This window comes from Zosterops lateralis (assembly GCF_965231275.1).
Source record: "Zosterops lateralis genome assembly, chromosome: 3".
In the NCBI taxonomy this organism is placed as follows: domain Eukaryota; kingdom Metazoa; phylum Chordata; class Aves; order Passeriformes; family Zosteropidae; genus Zosterops; species Zosterops lateralis.
The window spans coordinates 35,420,639-35,433,270 of NC_139764.1; the positions used below are offsets into that span (position 1 = coordinate 35,420,639).

Sequence of the window (12,632 nt, forward strand, 5' to 3'; positions counted from 1 at the left end):
AAAAAAGTGGGTTTGAGAGTGTGAAGGGCGCTGGCACGTGGGCAGGACCTCAGCCTTCACTCCGAACCGTCCCGGCATCCCGGGATTTGTTTGTTTTAACGCGAGAAACTCATCTAATCGGATTTTGCGGCACTGCAGAGAGGCAGAAGCGCAGCTGTCAGGCCGGAGGGGCGTCCCGGCGGTTCCCAGCCCCACCGCGCCCAGGGGCTCCGGAGCCCCGCGCCCATCTCCCTCCTGCCCCGCAGCCGCCCCAGCCCGGCCCCAGCCCCGGCAGCGCCGGCCCCGAGCCCAGCGCCGCCCCGGTACCTACGTACGGCCGGGCCGAGCCGGGCCGGGAGCAGCGGCACGTCCGGCCCAGGAGCCCGCAGCTCTCCCGCCGCGGCACAGGGGGCGGTGATACCCGGATCGAGGGGGCCGGGCCCCGCCGGCCTGACCGCCCCGGTGACGCGCTGCCCGCCGGAGGAGGGATCCCCAGCGCTGGGAATCCCGGCCTGCACCTGCCACGGACACGGCTCGGAACGCGCCCCTCTAGAGCAAATCTACCTGTTCCTGTGTCTGGGGGCCGCTCGATTGCACCGGTTTAATCTTTTGCTACTTCTAGGCCATAGAGAAATTGTGTTTCCACTGCCTTGGTGGAGACCTGAAGCTGCAAAATCACGGCGAAAACCCCGCCCATTTTCCAGGAAGACGGGCGGTCCCGGCACAAAAGCTTCATTGCAGTTTGAGCCATGTAAGGGCCCAAAGCTGGTTTCACCGAAGTACATTATAGATTGCCCAAAGTCTGGAGGAACTTAGCACAGAATCATAGAATGGTTTGGGCTTGAAGGGAACCCTAAAGGCCATCCATTTCCAGTGCCACGTTCCACTAGAACAGGCTGCTCAAAGCCCCATCCAGCCTGGCCATAAACACTTCCAGGGTCGGGGCATCCACAGCTTCCCTGGGCAATCTGTCTAAAACTACTCTCTTTCAATCTGAACCCATTTCCCCTTGTCCTGTCCCTCCGTGCTCCCGTAAATGGTATTGCCCCATCTTTCCTCTCTTTTCCAGGCTGAACAATCCCAGTTCTCTCAGCATTTTTCATAGGAGAGGTGCTCCATCCCTCTGATTAACTTGGAGTTCCTTATCTGGACTCATTCCAACAGTTCAATGTCCTGTGTTGGGGACCCCAGAGCTGGATGCAGAACTGCAGGTGGAGTCTCACCAGGGCAGAGTAGAGGGGCAGAATTTGGATTTATCGGAGTGGGGAGGTATTGCTCCTTTGCCCCATCTGAGATCACTTTTATTACTGACTCTAATAAGACTGTCCTTTGCCCTTTATGTCAAAAGGATCTGGCTCCTGTTTCTGGCCTTGAATGGAAGAAGGATCATTACAGACAACCTGCTCTGACCATTAGTCTTCCTGAAGGCTTGTGGAGGGCCTGTGCACAACATCCTGACAGCATTTACAAACATAAAACTCATGTTTTTCTGTGTGAGGGTTTAAGGAAACCATCATGGAAGCCTCTGTGTCTGTGCAACAGAAGAAGCTCTTCAACAGCTGAAATTGTCCTCAGCTATATCAATCAGAAACAAATGAACACAATTCTTTAAAAACATACTAATTGCCTTTAAAAAGTCAAAAGAGTGCTGTTCAAAACAAAAAAAAAGTACCTAAAACAGGTACCAAGAACTCAAGAATTTTCAGTCTTAGTACAAATAAGCAATTGTAAATCTGTTTAATGTCTATTTATCTCCAAAGAATTTAGTTTAAAACAATTACAGCAATAACTAATTCTTCATTAAGAACCTGAGGATGAAATTACCCTTATGAGACCAAACTACAATCTGAGATAAAGGTAGAAATCTGTTAGAATGAAAAAATGAATACTGTTTCAGTATTTTACAGGTTTCCCAGTTACAATACAACAGTAACAAAAAGTATAATCTGTTCTTATGTTTGCAATTTGAAATTTTTAAGCCAAGGATGGAAATCTCCTCAATTTTATGGAAGCTTCACTAAACTCAAAATATTTAAACAAATTTCACTATAAGTAATGGTTTTAAGATGCACAATCCCTCATTGTTTTAAAATGGAACAAGAAAACAGAAATCTCCATATGCTGATAGTGTTTCAAGTGTTCAAGATGGTAATATAAATGTGTTGGAAAACCTTTAATTTTTGTTTTCTTTTTTTTCAGTATAGTCTGCCAAAATCCTTCTATAAGCCAATTAAAACAGGAAAGGATTTTAAAAGAGAATTAATTGGAGGGCAAACATAGCACAGAGCTGAAACAAAATACTATGGATACAAAAAGCTAAGTGAGTATTTTCAAAGATTTTCCAAAGCTACTGTCTCAGGCTGCAGGCCTTAGACAAGGAGACTGTTTTCAAAAATAATGGCCCAGGAGAACAACCATCTACAGCTGTCTGGATATGTAGCAACTGTGAAAATCAGGTCACCTGTCTGTTGCCAAATCCTTGTTTGCTTTTTACCTGCAGCTGTTTTACCCAGGCAGATCAGCCTGGAATCATAGAAGTTACTGCATAGATGTAGAAACTTGCTGGAACACAGCAGCTTCCCAAGCTGGGGAAATAAACATTAATTTACCTAGATCAGACATAATTCAATTGGCCTAAATATGACATATGTTCTAAAAAACTGAAATAAATGTTTTTAGAAAAGTACTGTTCTTCTGCTTCTGAATTTTCCCTAGTTCAAAAGAAACTTTGTACCTGAAGTCCTAAAAAACAAGTCCAGACCAGCATCTGTTATAAAATGGTTAGCCCCAAATATTTTAGTGTATTTTCAGCCTTATTTCCTAAGAACACAAAGTTTATGAACCCAAATTGTCCATGTGTTGCCCTTCTGACACGCCATACCATGAGACCTTCTCCAGCCAGTAGCTCCTGAACATGGAGCTTAATTTCAACCAATTGTGACAGAACAAATATGTCAAGATCATAGAATTGTAGAATCATAGAGTGCTTTGGGTTGAAAGGTTAAATTTCATGATCATCATATTCCAGCTGTTCTGTGATGGGCAGGGACACCTTTCACTAGAACAGGTCATTCAGGCTGCATCCAACATGGCCTTGAACACTTCCAGGGATGGGGCATCCACAGCTTCTCTGGGCACCCTGTTCCAGTGCCCCACCACCCTCTGAGTAAAGAATTACTTCCTAACATCTAATTTAAATCTCTCCTCTTTTAATCTAAACCTACTTGTCCTACTATTATTTGCCCAACTAAAAAACCTCTTTCCCTCTTTTCTGTAGACTCTTTGAAGTATTGGAAGGCCACTCCAGGTAGTTTCAAGAAGGCCAGCAGCTTTGGAGTGGCAAGACCTTGTGAACATGCTGCCTCCCTCCACCCCTAGCCCCAGGGAGATGCATAGGAATGAGCTTGGCACACCAGTGCTGTGACACTGACACACCTGCACAGGGCACCAGCCTTCTTACAACACTATTTTTGTAAAACCAAGACAGGCAGTTTACTGTTTTTTTGGAAAATTTTGAACTTGGACAGCATTTTTGTGTCATATTGGAAAGCACATTTTTGAGTGATTATATGCAATGGATCAGAGACTCATTACGTAGTAATTAATGGATGCATGCTGTTTCCAGACAAGGTGAAACATAATCTACTGGTGGTTTCATTTCTGTACAGAAAGCATTTGGATTTTACCATTCTCATCATTTTCTTTAGCTGTAATTCTTCTATTTTGTTTTGTGATATGCTGCTCTTTCTGAAATGTCCCTCCCTCCCCTGCCCCCCAGAGATTAATCTGCTGCTAGTAACAGATACAGAAACAGAAACCTTTAATGAGCTAGTAGCAATTCATACTTACTACTTCAGCAGTTGGCTTGTAGGCGTAAAGTCAAACATTGTTAATATGTCACCAAACATTGTGAAAGCTTAAATACCTTTGACCAGATTTGCAACCATCCTGCCAGAAATCCTGTCTGGATGTCAGAACAGTCAGAAATCACTGTTCTGTCGAGTTTGGTTGAATTCTTCTGAATTTTTTGCTATAAAAATAAAGAAAATTATATCTTACCTTAAAGGAAAGCACTCACTGTCAGACTTGTCAGTATTCTCTGCTGCTTTTGGCCTGAACAGTTATCCAGTGCCCCTAATGAAAAATTAATCAATTGAAGTTAAAAGGAGATAGGTTTTATAAATGGCACACTGATCTTTTCTGTTTTCTTGAAATAAATATATACTGCTTAGCACAGTTCCCTGGGGAGATGAGGCTGCCTCTGCCTTTAAGCCTCTGCATATACAAATGTAACTACACCTCTCCCTCCTCCCCAGTATTTTTGAATCTTTGGCCAATCTCAGTCAAATTCAACAGAGAAACTTGAACAAATTTCCATAAGTTCATTGATTGTCTAAAGAAGAAATCCCTGAATTAGAGTCACTGCTATGGGGAAGATTGCTAATCCCTTGGTGCACAACTGAGAATCCACACAGGCGAAAAGCATTTTGCAAGGATAGGAAAAGCTAAAGCAGAGCTCACATTTTATCAGATGTGAACAAACAGAACTACAAGTTATAACCTGATAGGAGACCTGACTTCATTAGTTCAACTGCACTCACAACCATCTGTTTATTTATTTATTGCATTGATAGGATCCAGTGCTGCAATTTCAGCTAAGTACAAATGGTCACTGATGGCATGGCATTTCAAATAGGAAAAGAAAAAAAAAAAAAAGTACGTACTGTTCCTGCTTCTTTGTGTCTTCAGGCATCTCAATGACATTATCAAAATACATTTATACAAACTGTGTTAATTTTTTTAGGCCAAGGTACATGATTCAGTTTCCTTAATGTAAGACATGAGAGTTGGCAGCCCAAAAGAGTTTGTATATGTTGTGTTGACAACATTAGAAAAAAATAAGCAAGGCTACATCTGATCTAATTCCACAGCACTGCTTGATTTCTTCACAAAGAGAAATTGTCCTTGGAGTGCCTGGGTAAAAAGAGGAAAAATATATGAACAGTTATAAAAAGAAAAATAATATATGTGTATAAATGTATACTTTACATGTATATGTATATGTTCCTTGGGAGTCAAAACTCCAAAAGAATCAAACTCTTTATAAAGATGTGTGTGTACACACTGTATTCCACATCACCCTCTGTATTTTCTTTTACTGAATGAAATGTCTTTTATTTCAGCTTCTCTATAAAATAGCTTCTCTGCTATTTCAGAGCATATTGAAGTGTTTTGAAGAGCTTTACTGTTTCCACCTACAAATGGCAGCATGCCCCTTTATGAACTCCAGTAAATATTACCTAATGGCCCTAGGATGTCTGCAATTTCACATTAAAAAAAACCCAAAACATCTTCCAGACAATGTGGTCTGTTCTTCCAGCATTTCTGTCCCTCTTTTTTGCTACCACTTGTGAGCTTATAGAAAAATTTCTTTTCTGATTTCAAGTTTCCATCTAGGGCACTAAGGCTTTGTGTACATTAGCAAGCAGTGAGGACTGACAGGAGTGGGCCTCTGGGCCAAACAGCTGGTGCTGATGCCATGACATCCATGCTGTGCCTCGGGTTAACTTTTGCCAACTCCAGCCTGTGCCCATTTGTTGCTGCAGTGCCTTGGCTGTGCTTCTGCAATGGATATTCCCAAAGTGTAACCAGGTGTTCCATGCCTGGTACATGGTAAAGCAAAGCTTGCCAAGCTGGGACAATTGGGAGATTTGCCTCCGAGGTGCACACCTGACCCAACCCAAATCATTACTGTATACATACATATTTACACTGGGAGAGTTTGATGTGGGTTACACAATCATTCAGGACAGAGAGAATACAGGGAGGAGTGCACCTCCCCTTGGCAATTGCTGAGTGCTGGCTGATCCCATCAAGGGATCACTTCTGAACAATGATGATCCGTAAGTGCAGCTGAAAGCACGAGGAAAAGTGATGAAACCCAGTGAGTTAAGGGGAAGCATAAACAAACACCTAACCACTTAAAAGAGTTTTGCTATATACAATAACAAGACAAGATTATTGCTGTATGCAATGCACCCACACATATACACACACAAATATATTTATGTACACAGCATTTTAGTTTTGCAGATGGTTTCAAGACACCTGATGTGCTTTTTCATGAGGAGATAAGTCTGTTAAAGTAAAATGTAAATGTAGATTTTTATTCTTTTAATTGGTGTTTGCACCCCATCCTGGTGTTTAAGAAACTTTCCCTGTGATTCTGAGCTGCAGATTCCTAAAGAGTAAATAAACCAAGTGGCCTTTCTGAATTTTGGTGAGATGGGCTCACAAGCCCTTTGCTCATTCATAGTTACAGTGCTGCTACCTTGTGGGAAAAAAGGCAGCAGCAACTGCAGCACTTGCAAAAGTTGATATTGAGTCATTGTCAAGAATTGAAATCATGGCCTTTTAAATGTCTGCATGTTTCTTTCCAATTTAGAAAAACTGTGTTAGTGTGATTAATCCATTAGGTTACATGCGGAACCATTATTCAGTGTGGTCCAGATTGCAATTTGGGATCTCTTCAGTGTGGTCCAGAACTTTGTACTGCATTTTAGCAGAAGTAACAAAACCCGTCCCAGGGAGTACAAGCAGAACTGCTGTCCTCGGAAGCAGAGAAACTGTTTCTTTTATTGTCACTTCTTGGAGACACTATTTAAAGCTACTGCATGACTGTGCAATACGCAATTTCAAAAATCCATATCTAATGAAAAGAGAGAAAAGCATCTTGGGCAGCATCACAGTATTTCTTTGAAACAGGCAGAATTTTGGCCACAGTAGTTGTTTTAGAAGCATTTTCATTGGCATGTGCTTTGATACTCAAACCAAAATACCAGGGTGGGGTTTTTTTCTGAGAAAAACAGAGTAAGATTCCAGAGCTAGGAAGAAATTGTACCAACAACTGAAAGATGTTTTACTGGGTTTGTTTTTTTGTTTTCCAGTTTTCAAAAGCACATGGAAATACAGATTTGTATGTCAACAGGCACATAAGATATTTGACAGACTTCTATTGCCTACTGTTATAAGCCACTTTACCAAGTTACTAAGCAGCTTTTCAAGTTCATCTGATTTCATAAAATAAATATTTTATATTTTACTCAATAGTCTTGGATTGTGAAAGCAGGACTTAAGCAACCAAAACACCTAGAAGAGTCAAATACAGCCCTGCCCTCCCAAAGGGCAAGAAAATAATTCCCAAAAGTATTATCATGTATTTGATATATACTAAAATATGGTCTCTCTTCCAGTTGTGAAACAATCCTTTTCTCACATTCCTATTTTTTAAAAACAGTTTTTAAAATTTAAAACACTTCTAAAGGAATCTATAAATCTGTATTCCTCACACAACTACAAGTCCTACTGAGCAAGAAGTTTGAAGTATACATAAAATTTATCACTATACCCTGAACAAGCCTGATACTCATCAAGAGTTACTCTGAAGAGCCAACAGCATGTGAGGCATCAAATGATGTAGATAAGGTATCCATTGCACTATTTTGCATCAGAACTTGATCCCAAAATACAGAAAGAATGCTTTAAAAAATGTGGTGAGTTTTTTTTTAAACTTACGGTGGCATTAACCCAAATGAGGATGAAAATGGAATTTGTAAACATGCAGAACAGGAAATCCGTTTCATCTCTGGGTACTGCCTACTCATTTGTGTTGAGCTGCAAACTAATGTTGAGCAATAACATTTGAAAATTTTTTGATATTTTCACTAAAAACAGTATCATGGCAGTGTCACGATGCAGTGACGCCTGTGGGCCATGATGCACGAACAGCCTTTGCGGGCCTGCAGGCGGGAGTTTGTTGGGCAGGCTGGGGCTGCGCACACCGAGCTACCCCAGGGTAGGAAGGCCAGGGCACAGGCCGGGTACTGGCGGCCTCCAAGGCAACGCCGGGATCAAGTGGCTCCCCATGCCCAGCCTGGCGCCCTCCCAACAGCAGAGCTTTTGCAGGGCTGGTGTGAGGCACGCGTGGCCCACAGGTGACACACAGTCCTGGGGACAACACTTTCCTCACGGCCACACCGCCCCGGCCTTTGCCGCCATCTCCTGCCTCAGCCCAGAGCGGCCACAGCCCCCCTGGCACCGGGGCCGGGCCGGGCTCTGCCGGGGGAGGCGGGACACGGGCTCCCCGTGCCAGAGCACACACCTGGCCAAAGGCCATGGCAGGCACAGCCGGCAGACTGAGCTGTCAGAGGAGCCGGGTTACACCACAGCCGGGCAATGGCGCTGCCTGGTCTGCCGTGAGGGGACGGGCCCCGCCTGGCACAGCAGGGGACACACCGTGTACTGCCCCACGCGTGGCGGGCGTGCTTCTGGGGCAGGAGGGTGCGGAGCCTGCCGTGTCCCCGAGTGTCCCCGCACACACCACAGGCTCTCGGAGACGCCCAGCACGGCACAGGACACTGTCCCTGAGGAATCGCCGCCCCGTCCTCCGCCTCTCCGGAGACCACTGGGTGGCGCCCGAGCGCCGCGGCGCCATCGCTCCCTGTTCCTCTCCCGGAGCCCGGAGGAAACCTCCTAAAACACGCCCATCCCCGGTGTTCCTCACTCGTCCGGCTGCGTTTGGAGAGATCAGATGGCAGCGGCGTGCTACGGGCTCCTTCTGCCACCTAAAGCAGTACTTGGACACCCTTCCTTGCGCTGAATTCGGTGTTCATTGATAGCTCCGCTCACTGCCTTGGCTGAGAAAACCGCGGGTTTGTTGTCACTGTCCTGCCAGGTTGATGGGTTGAATCAGCTCAAGACAAAGCCCTTTGTGAGCAAACCAGGCAGGAGCTGAAGGAGAAAATGACCGATTTGGCTCATCTTATGGAAGCGTATCTCTAATTGCAATGGATGTAGGAGAAAGGGTACAAGAGACACAACTTGAGAAGGAAAGACAACACCTTGTATCCTGTACCTGTGCCAGAGGCAGACTATCAGATATCTCAGGACTAGTCAAGAGAGCAGTGTATATTTGTAGTTTGTGCTCTTGTTTCTAGTGTAGATCTGAATGAAAGTGCATTATCATGGTGTGGCTCTGTGTTAGCTGTCCCTTTATATGAAAAAAAAAAAAAAAAAAAAAAAAAAAAAAAAAAAAAAAAAAAAACCAACCAACCAAATGAACAAAACGACAACAACCACCAAAAAAACCCCCCAACAACAACAAAAAACCAAACAAACAAAAAACCCCAAACACAAAAAAAAAAAAATCTAAAGAGAAATGGAAGCAGTAGAACAGATGCTCAGAAGTAGAATAACCACAAATGTAAAGGTAGAAGCAAAGAAGGTGGACAAAGTCTCTGTAAAATTTAAAATGCCAAGAGAGCTTGTCTCTGCAACAAAGGTAGTCATGACCTAGATTCCTACCTCCTGAATTTATTTGTGTCACCAGGATACATAACTACAAGTTTTCTGTAACTTCTCTGGGGAGAAAGGCCCCTTGAAAAGGGAACAACTCTTCAAGTTCAGTGTCAGTAGTTGTCCAAGTGCTTCAGGCTGTAGACTTCAGACTTGCTCTTTATGTGCCTAGGCTACACTGACCTCTGCCACTTGTAAGACATCCTTGTCTTGGAAATTATTTGAGGCACGTATTGGATTGCGTTATATGAGAGGCCAGCCCATGTGATCCTCATTATCTCTTTGGTAGTAAAAAGGGTGACTTTATTTACAACCTTTGGCAAAATGTCCTGCAATCTATTTTGAACTGAAACAGGAGGATAAGCAGAATATCACGAAGCTGTGGTGACTTCCCTGCTTATCTTGGCTGCCTTCTCCTCAAGCGTTGTACTGAACAGCAGTCTGCTGCAGCAAACAAGCTTGACCAGTATTTATAAACAAACATGGGTTTCTCAATGCATTTTCTCTTATCTGCATCTTTCTTTCCATTTTTTAAAAATACTTCAATTACTCTGAGGCAATGGCCATCTTTATCTGGATTGGTTCTAAGACCACAATCACTGTTCAACAGTAATGCATAATAAAAATTAGTTCAAACTGAGCTAGAAAACAGCATCAGGATAGGCACTTTATTAACCAGGCAAGTTACTACTCAGATCCTACTTAATTTACTTTGTATATCTACTTCTAAATACCATGAGAAAGTAAAAAACTTAGTGCACTAAACAGATATTTTCATCACATTTCATTATAATTTTCATCATGTTTCACTTTCCAATATGTGGAAAAGGGTACTACATGGAGAGTTATTATTTAAGAAAATAAATACAATATGGGAATACTGTAAAAGTGTTACTTTTGTTTAAAAAAGTGTTGTAAGAAAGTGTTGTAAAAATAACACTTTTACAATATGAATTGGGACCACTGTCCCGATTCATTTGAAGAGCCCAGCTTCAGTGGTAATAGTTTTGGACCCGGTAATTTTGGTAGTTCTGTATACTTCAGATAGACACCATTGTCCAGCTTGGCTATTTCAGACAGCCAGGGCAAAAAGTGCAAGTTATTAAACAGTTTAATTTTTTTAAAAGCATATTCTTCTTTATGCCAAAAAAACCCAGAAGAATTCACTTTCCTCTTAAATTCAAAAAATATTGACCAGGACTAGGACTCTAATAAGAAGCAGAACTTTTTATCAGAGGACTAGAGTATTGTACAAAAGCCTTTGAAGTCCCTGGCGAGGCACACGCGCTGTTTTGGCGGCCACGCTGGAGTGAACACGCACACGTAATTCTGGAGGGAACATCTGACATTTCGGAAGTGCATTCGTGGTTGGGTTGTGGCAGCCAGGACTGCAGACCTGCTGTCATGCCAGGGCTCCCAAGGTCCAGCACCTTCCCTGTGTGAGGCACTCTGGGCCATTTTGGCTTTCTCATTTGGAGCAGCAGTAGCAGCACAGAGCAGAGCTGGCTGGAAATTTCTGACAGCAAATTTCTCCACTGGGTAAAAAAAATAACCTAAACTGTAGTTGACAGGTTTCTGAGTAGCACATTGGCTGTGAGAGAAGCCAGGCAGGATCCCAAGCTGCCTGCTTCCCCTGCAAGCTTACTTGGCTTTCTCTATCAGCATTTCACATGCTTTCTGGGCTTCGTGACAGCTCAACAGGGAAAGTGAGGGAACCTATGAACTTGACACGTGGGCGTATGTTCAAGGTCACATTTCCACTTTGGATGGCTAGTCTTTTCTAGAAATGTGGGAGAAACACCTCAGTTCTCCAGGGCTCTTTGCTCCAATGAAGCAAAGAGCAGTTGGTTCCAGAGCACCTCAGACAAGGCCAACAGCCAAAAGAGCATCCATCCTTCTCCAACCCAGAAGAAGCAGCAGGGATAAGGTGCTATAGATGCACTGGCAGAAGCCACCCATCGACTTCTAATCATTGCATCAGCTACATGGGACTATTGCTGCTGTGCTTTTCCACTCCTGGCATAACATTTTCCATGGGAATACAGTTAACAGGCATTTCACCTCCACCAGGGACTGAGGGGAAGAAACACAGAGAGTGATTCATAGTTCCAAATTACTGTTCTCAGGCTGAGAAAGGCATTAGTGCGTTCTGGCTGCTAGCTCAGCGATGCTTGCATCCTGTTTGAAACTCTTCTTTAAAACTACAAGGCATCTACAGATTGCTTCAGCAAGCAGTGAAATATAGCATGTATATTTCCTTTACCATAAATGCAACACAACAGATTAGCCAGATAACACAGGGTGATTCTGCTTCTCTTCAGCATAGGTTAGAATCTGCTCTACTTAAGCACAGGAACACCCAGTCTCACGTACCCTTCAGAACAGCTCAAACTCCAAAGTCTTTATTCAGGGCTTGATTAAACAAACTGAACAAGCATAAATCAAACTAACATTATGGCTTTGCTGAATTCATATCCCAAGTCTTGCTCAAGTAAACTATTCAGGGAAGGTAAAACTCGGCTTCAACTTTTGATTTGCTGTTTCAAATTGGATTCCTTACACCTGTGAATGAAACATATGACCATTTTTTCTTCTCACAACTTTTAAGTTGTCTTCATTTTTTTCACAGCCATCTGTAATTTATTTTCCCAGTTAGAGGTATTTGTAGGAGAAAATAGAGCAGTACAGCCTTGTGAGACATCTGATCAAGAAGTGGAATTAAGCTTGTCACAACTAAGCGATTTGACATAAAATAGTGAAAACCACATTAATCTTTCACTGGTTCCATTTTATTCTGTGAGAAGAGAGGTGAATATTTTTTAAGTATGTCTCCTGTACACAGCAACAAAAGCTTATTCTTGTATTTTCTTCTTTATAAGCAAGTCCAAGCTTCTGGCTAAAGTCCAGCTGACATTTTTCTTTTCTTTGTCCATTAAGGCAATCTCCTACACAGTTTACCAGGGGAGGATGAAATTCCTCAAGCTGTGTTATAAACATTCATCAATGAAATCATGCTCCTAGTAACAAGAACAGCAGACAAAATTTAAGACAATGCTACACTGAGTGTGCTTTACGGATGGAGACTATAGAATCAGAGTGAACCAACAAAGGCAAAGACCATGTAAGCCACTGCGAAAAGATTAAACAAGACAATTTTCCATCACAGAGAGGTTTGAGGTTCAGTGAAAGTAGGAAAACCTGGTTCTGTCACTCCAAATATAAGACAAAGGAATATTTAGATGCCAAAGGAAGTAATGTGAGAAAGGATCTTTTTTGCTCTTTTGAAAAGCCTTGATCCT

The 12,632-nt window shown here is 42.8% G+C and overlaps 1 protein-coding gene across 3 annotated transcripts in view; it reads right to left on the bottom strand.

The window, feature by feature from the left end:
* RMDN2 (regulator of microtubule dynamics 2) overlaps positions 1-397 on the bottom strand; it is a 46,088-nt gene extending 45,691 nt beyond the window's left edge. Inside the window, exon 1 of one of the 3 annotated variants that reach the window (XM_083858321.1) lies at positions 311-397. The gene's annotated coding sequence lies outside the window, so the exon portion shown is untranslated. Of the gene's footprint in view, positions 1-306 lie in introns of all 3 variants that reach the window. The other 2 variants (XM_083858322.1, XM_083858323.1) reach the window with 2 other exon arrangements.
* Positions 398-12,632: the final 12,235 nt, after the last annotated feature.